General features: G+C 40.8%; 1 long non-coding RNA gene across 1 annotated transcript; it reads left to right on the top strand.

The window, feature by feature from the left end:
• Positions 1–2890: 2890 nt before the first annotated feature.
• LOC309335953 lies at positions 2891–9264 on the top strand. Its single transcript, XR_014153822.1, has 2 exons — positions 2891–4717; positions 4761–9264. It is a non-coding gene; the product is annotated as an uncharacterized lncRNA (long non-coding RNA).
• Positions 9265–12357: the final 3093 nt, after the last annotated feature.

Here is a 12357-nt window from a genome sequence, read left to right as displayed (position 1 = left end):
CACACACACACACAGAGAGAGAGAGAGAGATGTAATAATCTTACATGTACTTCATAGTAGAGTTTCCTCTAATAAAGTCTATAAACAAATCCAATTAATTACAGAAATCAAATGGACTCCCACAGTCCCCAGCTGTAAGGTTTGCCTTAACCTAAGGCATAAGCAAATTACAAAAACTCTGTGAATAGGAATAAGCTCCCACACCTTCCCTGATCAACTTCTTCCATGATTTCACTGACCACTTAATTCAGGGGTGGGTAATTTGCAGAATTGGGGATCCATGTGACCCTCAGCCTATTTTTTTTTTTTTTACAGAAATTGAGAGGGGGCAGGGGAAAAGGAGTTTGGCAGAAAGAGAGAATAGGGTAAAGGGGGACCTCCCACTTTTGGCTCAGACCCCGTCTACTTTTGCTTCTGATGCCACCAATCACTGGCATGTGGCCAAGAGGAGCCAGTGGCCCATCTAGTCCAGGATCCTGTTCTCTCACCAGATGTCTGTGGGAAGCCTGCAAGCTGGACATGAGTACAGGAGGACTCTGCCCACCTGTGATTCCCAGCAATTGCTATTCACAGCCATATTGCCTCTGACAGGAGAAGTAGAACATAGGCATCCTGGCTAGTAGCCATTGAGAGCCACTAACAGATAGCACCTGAGGTAATGTAGCCCTCAACAGAAAAAAAGGTTCTCCATCCCTGACTTGGTTATTCCACTTTAACCCTTTCCCAGGTATAGAAATGTAATTAATAATAATAATAATAATAATAATAATAATAATAATAATAATTCACCTTTTGATTTATAATGTACTTTTCAGAAAACTGATTCCCTTCCCAACTGAATTTGTCCATAGATATATACACTCCATAGCTATTTTCCGTCTTGCCTTCTGGTTCTTAACCTTCTTTTTTTGCATTTATTTTTCTTCTGTCTTCCCTCGATACTTCCTCCAGAGTCTAAGCTGGCTCCAGAAAAAAAAGCTATCTAAGGTAGTCTGGGGGTTCTGCCATGTCTCCATGAACAGCAGCATGAAAACATGTCAGAAAGGCACAGAATCTTAGACAGGTTTTGAGTTTTGTTTTGGGGGTTTTTTGTCTCCCCCTCCCCCTATCAAGACTTGTGAAACAGATTCTTTGCCCAGCCAGGTCTGCAGAACAGTAGAAAACAAGAAATTAGTCTTTTCCATTATTATTATTATAGGCACTTGATAAGAATCAGTCATTCCCCAGGATCATCATGTGCTCACAGTTCTTCTCACTGCAAATCACAAAGAAGACAGCCTAGCATTAATTCATCTTAATAGCAAATTATAGAGAAAAATGAATGTGGGGTTCATTCGCCCGATAGCACTTCAGCAGGGATTTATCTTGCAGTTTACATGCTGGATTGTCAATGAGGCACAGGCTGAAGCTCAGCATGGCTGACACTCTGCAATCTCAAATGCAGTCAGCTCCCCCTCCCCCCCTCTATATATGAGCGTATTGGATATTGTAGCACAAACCCTTTGGCCAGCAAGGAAGGAGGAGTAGAATGCTTAGAATATTTTCTTTTCCTCTGAGGTTGAATAGAACTGGGTTTCATTTTACACAAGCTGGTTCAGTGATTAATATCTGCAGGGAGGGGGGAAATCAGTCCATACAAAATGTGCCAGAATAGATATGATTTATGTGGCCTTTCCCCCCCCAGTTTTAGATGAAATAGTTGTTGTTCTTTTCCAGTGCCTGCCCCAAGAGTCTTAAAATTTAATGTCCAATATCATATATGTGTACGCATATATATCTAGCAGTAGCAAACCTATATGCATGCAGCCCCCATTACAGATGTACACATAGAGCTCTTCAGTGGACAGAATAGAAGAAAGTGAATGCAATATTCACATTTATTTATTTATTTTAAAAAAAGGTAAATGATTGCAGGCAAAAGAGCTCTGTATGGGCAGCGGAACTCTGGCACCTGTAAGAAATTCAAATTCTTTATATGAATTGTAATACGGACATGACAAATTCACAGTCTCACTAGGAGTTTTTAAAGTGTTTATAAAACCTGTGATAAAACACTGAGAATGAAAGGCTTCTTTGAAAAGAAATTGGAGAGGGGGTGGGCAGGAGGATGAAGTTTACTTAACTGGGATAATAGCCTAAAGCTTTAATAACTACCTTGGTCCCTAGGCCAAAACTTTCAGAGGAGGTGAGGATGGTGTGGCAGGGCATGATTTCTAACCTCTGCCAGACAAGAAGAGTCCAGCTAATTGTATTGGCTGTTTCTTTCATTATTATGATTGTTTATATTATCAAAAAGAGTCTCAGTTAAATTCTGGATGAAACATTCACTTCATAAAAACCAAGGATGGTGTTTCCAAACCCCCAGCAGTGCATTGGCTCTAATGTATCCTTAAACACTCTGGAGAGGAGGAAAGATGCTCAGTATTACTATTACCTACAATAGTGGTGTCTTCAGAGGTTTTTTCTATTCTTCGCTTAGGAATAAAGAAACACAGGGAGGTATTCAGTGATGTTTCCTCTGCTTCATTCACAGCACAAGGAGAAAGGCATTTTTTTTAATATTCCTTCTCCTCCCTTCAGCCCCCATCCCCAGCCCTCCTAAATTTGCTCGGATATATTGTGTGGTTGCAGATAGCAATGAGGAGATATCCAGTTTGTTTCACATGTTGATGGGAACCTACCTAATTCACACATCCCAAAACAATACACAAATTGAAATGCAGCTATTGTTTGAAGGAAGCACTTCTCCAAATTTTGTGATACAGTTTTCCAGCTGGGAAATGTGTACAAAAACTCACATATTAGAGAAAGGATGCGCAAGATGCATATGTTTTATGTTATGCATATTGGGGGAAATTGCTTGTAATATGTGTGTGTGTCTGTGTGTGTGTGTGTGTGTGTGTGTGTGTGTGTGTGTGTTAGAAAAAAAGGCTTGAAAAAATGTTTCTATCAGCAGAAATATGCACTAAAAATTCTGACAAATGCTTGGGAGGATTGTTTTAAAACAAACAAATAAATCACAGACTGATGCAGAAATGTGGTGAACTGACGTTGAGACTGGAAGAATTAGAAACTGAGAGAAACTGTTATCGGCAAATTTGTTCATCTCCAGTTGTAGGGGGCTGTGGGGAGGTGGATTGCTAAAAAAAACAACCCCTTTCCTTCTCCATTCCACTCAGGGATGCCTTCTGTCAGTTACAAGAACACCACTGGATGCCAGCCTTAGGTAATGTTGCACTCCTGCAGCTTGCACTGATCTTCAAACGCTTTGTGAGAAGTAGGAAATAGCAACATTTGTCTCTTATATTGTACATTCCAGTCTGAAAGATAGAAAATGTTCAAATATAGCCAATATCTCACGATCAACAAGAAGGCAGGTCATCCAGGTGGTGATATCACTAAAATGCAAAGGTAATACGCTATGTAGAAAAGCATGACTAAAAACATATGTTGTGATAATGATGATTGTGATTAGAAATACTTATCTTCATTCAAGAGGGTTACTTTAAATCATTCTTCTCAGTTTCCCAAGGATTCTACCATAGGCAGTTACACACCCAACAAATTTCTAATACTTTAGGTTGCAGGACCAACATCAGCCATGCACAAGTCCCCTCAGGTCCCCCAATTCCATGGTTTGTATAGTAGATATGCTAATTTATACCTCATCACATTCATTTTATGAAAAGTTCACATATATAACAGGGAATCAGGCAGAGGATGCACTTGCATGTCACAGTAAGCTATGGTTAATAGTTTACCATGGACATCTAAATTGCCTCAACATTGTTCCTTCCCACTACCAAGTGTGAGCAGCAAACCACAATTCCCGGTTTCACATTCCATTTGAACTGGGGATCATCATTTCTGTTCTCATTCATATCATGTCCTGAAGCCAAGACTTGTTCTTCACTTAGAAAATCTAGCTTGAGTATTCCTGGTTGAGCTGTAATACAAAGCCAAGGATTGTGGTTTGATCCTGCTTGTCACCAGGGCAGAGTGAAATGGGAGTGATTTACGCATTCACAGGAAACCATTAATCATGGCTTACATTGATGTGCAAATGCAGTCAGTGACTTTGGTCTCAGAAATAAGGAAGCTGCCTTATATTCAGCCCGATCCTTGGTCCATGTAGTTCAGTACTGTCAACACTGACTGGCAGGGGACACTTCCAGTCTGATCTAGAGATGCCAGGAATTGAAACCGAGACCTTCTGCATGCAAAACAGATGCTCTACCATTTAACTTCAGCCCAGATCTGATGCTACTCTGGCATTTTTTATTAGAACTGAAAGAGGAAAGATTCAGAAAATGCAGCAGCTTAATATTAATAGGCTTGCTCTCATAGCAAACTATTTAGTTACTGTATGTGCCAGCAATAGGACTCACTAGTTCTTTTCAAGATGGTTGCACTTGTCAGCCAGCTCTCAAAAACCTTTTTTAAAAAACCTTTTGCATTCCACCTATCTCCACAGCAGGTATATCCAGCCTGTCCTTGCTGAACTGGGCCTTAAACTACTGCTAAGAATTTTTTTAGACCCTAAACATAGAGGAAGCGGAAATGTTCTCCACTGATTGCAGTGAAGTGCAGAACTCCAGACCCTTCAAGTGTCCATATTTTGTAGGGACAGTTCCAGATTTACAGAAGTCGTTCCAATTTCTGGAATGTCCCACTTTTCCTTAGGACGTCCCTATTTTCATTAGAGAAATGTTGGAGGGTATGGTAGGATGTCCCTATTTTAATCGTAGAAATGTTGAAAGGGTATGGAGTTATGCAACCCCTGAGCCAAGGCGATAAGTAACCATACAGCCTTTAGAAGACATCTGAAAGCAGCCCTATATAGGAAAGTTTTTTTAAATGTTTAATGTTTTATTAGGTTTTAATATATGTTGGAAGGCACTCAGAGTGGCTGGGCAACCCAGTCAAATGGGTGGGGTATAAATAAAATAATAACATCATCATTATCATTATCATCATCACCATTATTCCACGAAACAGATCCAGAAGACATATGCCAGTACAAGGCATAGGCTCAGCATCTTACAAAATATGGAATAGGAGATCCCTATTTTCCTTGGATAAATGTTGGAAGGTATGGACCTCAGACTTAAAAGTCTCAAATGCTGGGATATTCAGATCCTGCTTCACAGTTCTTGTAGGCAAAGGACTTCGATAACTTAAAAAATGAGTCTGTCCTTGCTGAAGCAATGTGAAGCTGCCAATTCAGACAGTAAATCAAAGACATGTAGTCATTAGCATTCTTCCAACAATTTGATGCTATTTTAAGTTTTCACCAACATGAATGCTAGTCAAACCCATTAAAACTGAGTTGACCTAATGCATTTAAGTTACTTCCCTGACATATTAACTTTTTCTTCTCAAATAAGCATCTAAACTCTTGTTACTACAGTGGACCAGGATAGCATCTTAGCAAAACGAAAGTGCAAGGGATACTTAGAAGAGTCTTCACTTTTTTCAGTAGATGACAGAAAACTTTAAATGTATGTTGCAAATGTACTGCTCACTTTATCAATCCATAAGTGAACAAGTGTCATCCTTTTGATATGGCTACTTGTAATCTTTACCTTAAGTTTTATTTTTTGAGTATTTTTATTATTGCGTATTATTATTTTATTATTGGGGAGCAAATGCCAATTTCTTTAGATCACTGATGACTATACAAAAAAGTAGCACAAGTACACCCTGGAAGCAATGCTAAACTGTCATCACACTGCGCTCATGAACATCATGGTTTACACACAATTATTTTGACCTAAGGGAACCATTCAATTTGACATTTTCTGTTGACGTAAGATGATACAACTCTGACAAGGACACAGCAAACCAGTGCCACATTTCACTAAGATGTAGGATTTTTTCAGGGTCCTGGGATAGCCTTAAGAAAAATTACTTGAATCACTTTGAAAGTTGTTTTTTTTTAATCCCCCTCCCCCCACATAGGAGTCAACTCCTAGAGACCGAGGGGTCATTGCCCCCCAATAAAATATTTGAGGGGCCTGGGAGGCCCCAGAGTTGATGGACATAGCCATTCACATGTTGTGTGCGCACTGTGTCATGTGATCAATCATGCGGGGTGGAGCTTACCTGCCTGCCCCCCAAATATTTTATTCAAGTTGGCACCCCTGCCCCTAATTGATTTAGGAGAAAACACCCCTGGCCTGAGCTAAGGAGAACCTGAAAGTTTTTAAAAACTTAGATGGATGAAAACTCTGGTGAGAGCGAGTGTGATATAGTGGTTAAGAGCAGTGGACTCGTAATCTGGTGCACCGGCTTTGCTTCCCTGCTCCTCCACATGCAGCTGCTGGGTGACCTTGGGCCAGTCACACTTCTCTGAAGTCTCTCAGCCCCACTCATCTCACAGAGTGTTTGTTGTGGGGGAGGAAGGGAAAGGAGAATGTTAGCCGCTTTGAGACTCCTTAAGGGGAGTGAAAGGCGGGATATCAAGTCCAAACTCCTCCTCCTCCTCCTTCTCCTCCTCCTCCTCCTCCTCCTCTTCCTCTTCCTCCTCCTCCTCTTCTTCTTCTTCTTCTTCTTCTTCTTCTTCTTCTTCTTCTTCTTCTTCGTGTATGTATTTGCCATGATGCTGCTAGGGACTATCCTCGGGCAGGAGCAGGCTTTGGCTTTGGATTCCTAACTAGGTGGAGAATGGCCTGTTGATATCATAAAGATATATGCACACCCATCCCCAGCCCCATCCAATAGCCAAACCCACCAGGGCCTGGATCCAGTCCTGCTTGTATCCCCTGCCCTGCTCAAACAGCACATCAGCTTCTATCCCAGTTGTGTGCCATGCAGCTGTGGCTCTGCAGCTGGGCTGGTGATTTGTGTCCACTGAACATACTGTACATGCAGTTTACCACAAGCCCCCATCTGCTCTACACCCACTCTTGTTGAATCAGAGCCATTATCTGAAAGTGCAATATTTTCCTCTTGATTACAATGCTTTACAGAACATTTAATTTTAATGTTCCTATGGAAATAGGATAAATCAGGATGTTCCTATGGAAGTGGGAAAATTCTGGTTATAGTTACAATTTTATTCCTTTTCTCAGTGGTGTAGGTGATAGTTTCCCATGCTAAGAAACATAAAAACAGAAATGATGCTCTGGGCAATGATGGCCAGAGTAAAGATGAACATCTTTTTTTCCAAAACCCTTTTCTTTCTTTTTTTACTTACCTAATTTTCCACTTTCCTCAACTGTGCACATGCACCTGGAGGAAAATCTCATAATGTTTATTTGTTGAGTTGCTACTGAATGCCAACTAAGATGAAATTGCATGGCAAATTTAGCACTTCCTGCATATCTGAGGAAAGCCAAAAGTAGCTGTTGTTTTTATTTGAGAAGGAAAAAATGCAAAAATATATATATAAATGTATATTTTACCAAAGCGAAAAAGAGAGACATATAAGCAAACAGTTTTGAATGAACTAGAGGAACTAGTGGAGTTTGTCAGAGGGATTCCACATATTCCCATCTGGAATCCACAAAAAACACTTGTGTCATAACTACATAGAGCTTCACTGGCTAAAATCTGTATGATTCTTGTTTGAGTTTCATGATTAGCACTGGGCTATTGATTTACAAATTTCTTATGTACACACAGGTTTCTTTGTATACCATAGAAGACAAACATGATAGATGTGTTGTTTATAGTCCCAGCTCTGTGAACACTGAAAATTACCAGGATAAATCTATGAAATACACTTAAAATAAATTAAGTTTCTGATAATGAACATCTGCGAATGAACATCCCCCAATCTCTTATATAGGCATCAAAGTCAGGTCATTGAGATGAATTCAGATGGATAATGCTGTGGGTTATATAGTGCAATTTATGATGAAGTGATTTGTTTCCCAGTATGGTTGGGAGTTTTTCCCCCACTGATGGAATAGCAGTTTCAACTGCTCTGTAAATATGATGCAGATCTGTGCAAATGTTCAGGACAAATCATATGAGGGAAAGTGCTAATCTGTCTTATCGGGAGCGGGAATATATACTCATATAATTATTATTTTAAAGACAAAATTCTCACACATCAAGTTGTAGCTTTTGCTCCTGTGGCTGCTCTGAAGTGCAGTATCCTAAGCCTCTCACCTGGCATAAATTCTGAGAATCCTTCACACTTATTGGAAAGAGTAACAGGTCTTTCCCCTGACAAATAAAAATAAAGTAAAAAGTAGGATGACAAACTGGTTGAATCTTTGGCTATTTAGATTTCCTATATACATATCTGCACACAAATGAGTAAAATGCATACAATGCAATATTTTTCACAGCGGACACAGGATTTGATGTTTCTTTTGTGACTTCTGTTATAATGTGATCTATACGGGGCCTTGCTGAAGTTGCGTTTCTTTCTGACCTCATGTGAGCACGTCGATTCTTGACTTTGCCAGGCTGAGTCAGTCTGTTGCACTTTGATGTTCTGTCAAGTGGCACCCACTGAATTACCTCTTCGACTTATTTTCTTACGTGGTTCACTTTGTACATACGTGTAATGTCAAAACTGTTTACAGGTTATTTTGTGCGTATTTGTGGATTTTAAAGAAAAGCAAATTTAACTCAGAACAACAATGGGAGGGGGGAAGAAAAGAGAAAAATAAAGATTGACAAGGGATCAGTTTTACTGGACGGTGTTTAAAAATGAATGTGCTTAATTCAATATATACATCATTGAATATGGTCTCACATGAATGCATGTAACTCCATGTTGTCAGTTCCCACCAGTGAGGTTACTTGGCAATATTCTGCAGTGTGTGAATAGCAAATATACATAAAAAAAAACCCTACTGTGACTCTGACTTACAAATATAACTCAGTAATTGTTTTTTTTTTTTTTTTAAGAAACTGTACTGTGTAAAAAGAAATCGGATATGTAGCTTTTGGCTTGCTGTATTTTCCTGTTACTGACAAGATCCCGAAATACAAAAAAAAAGAAAAGAAAAGAAATCCTCAAACAAAAACAAACCACAGCATTGCTCTGATTGGAGTGAACTGGAGTCATTCATGGAATGGTACATAGTCCATTAAATAAATTTCCTATTTAGATGACACAGTGGTTTATATGTCGTAGATCTCTTACCATTTTGCCATAAATGTTCTTGTGGCAAAGGAAGAAATCGTCTTTTTGTTTTTTCTTTTAGAGTCACTCACTGTGGAAGAACCAATTACAGTAAAGGCAACACTATATTGTTCTACTCCTTGTATGGTAGTCTAGTGAAAGCATACCGTTATCAGTATTGTAAAGCAAAGTGGCTGAAAAACTGCCGCTACCAATGTCTCATAATTAAATAATAATAATAATTTCATGCACTTTGTGAGAGCACTGGTGGAGGAAGAGGAGTGCGGGGGGAGCGCACCGCCCCCGGCAGCACCACCCCCTGGGTGCCATCGCAGCTGCTCCCCCGCCTGCGCTGGGCACCCCACCCCCGGGACGCGCACCAGCCCCGCCCCCGCCTGCTCTCTGCCCCCAGTTTCGGAGTGTGAAGCTCCGCCACTGTGTGAGAGGACTCATCATTTAGCTGTTCTGAGGTTAAAGGCATGTTGATATGTATGCAACCAAAACTAGACTTTTTAAGTTCATTAACATCTTGATTCTATTCATACATACACAGATGTAAGTCCCACTGGTTTTAGTGGGGCTTACTTCAAAATGCATACCAGTTTATTTGACTTGCACACCCAAACTCACGTCCTCTTGCTCAGTACACTAAACCGGCAGAAAAACACCAGAACTTTGAACAGTGGCGGCACAGTCATATGGCTATTGATGGTTAGCCATTCTGTTTATATTACTTCCAAGATCAGACAGGATGCCTTTGAATACCAGCTGAGGATCATGAGCAGGAGTTATTGCCTTCATGTGGGCTTCCCATAGGCACGTGGTTGGCTGCTATAGGCACAAAAGACAGATCTGATCTAGCAGATTTCTTCTTATGTTCTTATCCCAGCCTGCGTTGAAAAACAGTGACTTGGAGAGGCAGCAAAGCAGTCATGCAACCAATTCACCATGCACCAAACTCGGCTCACGTTTCAACATTTAGCTCAATTGTTGCGTATGCTGGCACTAAAGGATTCCGAGTCAGGTGAGGTTTTATGGAGTTCTGGGGCCACCACCACTTCAGCAGCTCTGGTATTAACAGTGACCCAGGTGGAGGGGCAGGCAAATCATGGTGACACTCAGCCCTCCACTCGAGAGCCAGTGTGGTGTAGTGGTTAAGAGCGGTAGTCTCGTAATCTGGGGAACCGGGTTCGCGTCTCCGCTCCTCCACTTGCAGCTGCTGGGTGACCTTGGGCTAGTCACACTTCTCTGAAGTCTCTCAGCCCCACTCACCTCACAGAGTGTTTGTTGTGGGGGAGGAAGGGAAAGGAGAACGTTAGCCGCTTTGAGACTCCTTAAAGGGAGTGAAAGGCGGGATATCAAATCCAAACTCTTCTTCTTCTTCTGCACCTGGGAATCTAACTGGTGACACTTTGGGTGGGCATAAGTGCGAACACCATGACAGAGTAGTGATGCTGGCATCACCCCACAGTTGATGGCTGGCAGGAGGCTAGGCATGAGGGCTATGCTCTGCCTCCGTGGTAGGAGGCAGCAATACCACGAAATCACACGAGGAGAGAAAGCTCATGCGCTTGTATCCTGCATGGGGGTTCTCCGCAGGCATCCAATTGGCCACTGTGAAAACAGGATGCCGGACTAGATGGACCACTGTTCTGATAGGCTCTTCTTATGTTCTTAGGAGGCTGATGGAGGCCAGCAAGGCTAGATGGAGGACCTGCCCACTGCACTACCACCCAGCTCAGAGCAAAAGGGGTTTGGATTGCTCTACTAGACTGAAATTCTGTGCACAGTTGCTATGAAACAATTCTCATTCAAATCAAGTCTTTTTTAATACAGTATTATTATTAAGTTGCATAGGACAGGGCTGCAAGTATGTTTAGTATCAGGATTCTCTTTCATTTTCACTAAACACAAATCCCAGTACTTAGCTTTTCTGAGTTGTGGATTGCTTTGCTAGACTGGAGTCCATTCCTCAAAAGGGCAATGTTTTCAGAACTGAAAAGTAGAACTCAGTGGCCCTTAAGGCAGGATGTCTACTGTCCACCATTATTTCTGCAGGCTATATTTTGAATGTCATGGCTGTTGTTTGTTTTAAAAAATCTTACTGCAAAAATCAGTATCTTTATCAAAGAGATGAACTCCTTTCTTATATGTTATTCCCAGGGGGAAAGAATGTTCTGGTCAAACATGTGTGAACTAAAGAAGGAAAAACACTCTTGAGGTATGTGGCCATGATTTTTAATTCATCGTGACATTAAGTCCAAGATGTTGGCTGGATTACAAATGAGGGAAAATGCAGTCATTATGTCCAGGAAGAGAACTTTAGGGGAAATAGTGCTGCAATCTGAAAGTGTATGGAGTTTGTTACTTGCCCTTGATTACTTGCCCTCGGTATGTGTTACATCCCATTAGGGCTGTCAGGTGATTAAAGATTTTTAGTGCATTAATCAGTTGTCTTTTAATTGGTGACTCAGTCAGTTGTATTTCATTAAATTTTTACCCAAACCTCAATATTTTAAGGCTGTGGAGGACATACTTCAGTTGCATGAGAGAGAGAAAATGATGGTTTAATAAAGAATTGTCATTATTCTGTACTGGTTTTGATTCCAGCTGAACACCGTCCGCTTCAGTCAGCTGAGGTGCATGTTGCTAGCAGAAAAGTCATAAAGATTTCCACCCAAAATGTTAAATATAGATTTGTATACATACAGGAAGGAAAACCATCTTTACATTTACACCGTTACATTAGTGGTTCACCAAATTTGGCATAGGGAAGGGAAAGCACACGTATTGGTGTGACTTATGCAGTAATTGGCCCTTCAGTCTCAACCAATGGATCAGTGGGCCACTATTAAAACACACACATGGTCCTGTTTTGTTAACAACATGTGGGGTATGCAAACACACTGCTGTAGTTATTGCCCATAGGAACCAATATAAGGATTCTCTTTTCTTTTCAGCAACTGTTGGGGCACAGAAATTTCCCTAGGAAGCTCTATTCCATTTAGCCTTTTTCAACATATCAAGAATTACAAAATGCTTCTCACTTTTGCTGGTTTCAGATAGATCCTCTCTAGCTTGAACCACGCTGATTCAAATTTGCCACAACATTCCAATGAGGACTATCTGATCATTTATAAGTCAGACAATGTGTGTGCCTAACAAAACCCAAGCTTGTATTTATGCTTCTTACAAAAACAATTTGATTAATATTGAAAATGTGTGAAGCACTATAATAGCCAGGCCTTTCCCAATGCAGCTCACATCCAGCC

Source organism: Podarcis erhardii (genome assembly GCF_964252035.2).
Source record: "Podarcis erhardii genome assembly, chromosome: 2".
NCBI lineage: Eukaryota > Metazoa > Chordata > Lepidosauria > Squamata > Lacertidae > Podarcis > Podarcis erhardii.
Note: the sequence above shows the minus strand (reverse complement) of the source record. Positions and strands in the feature narration are given on the sequence as shown.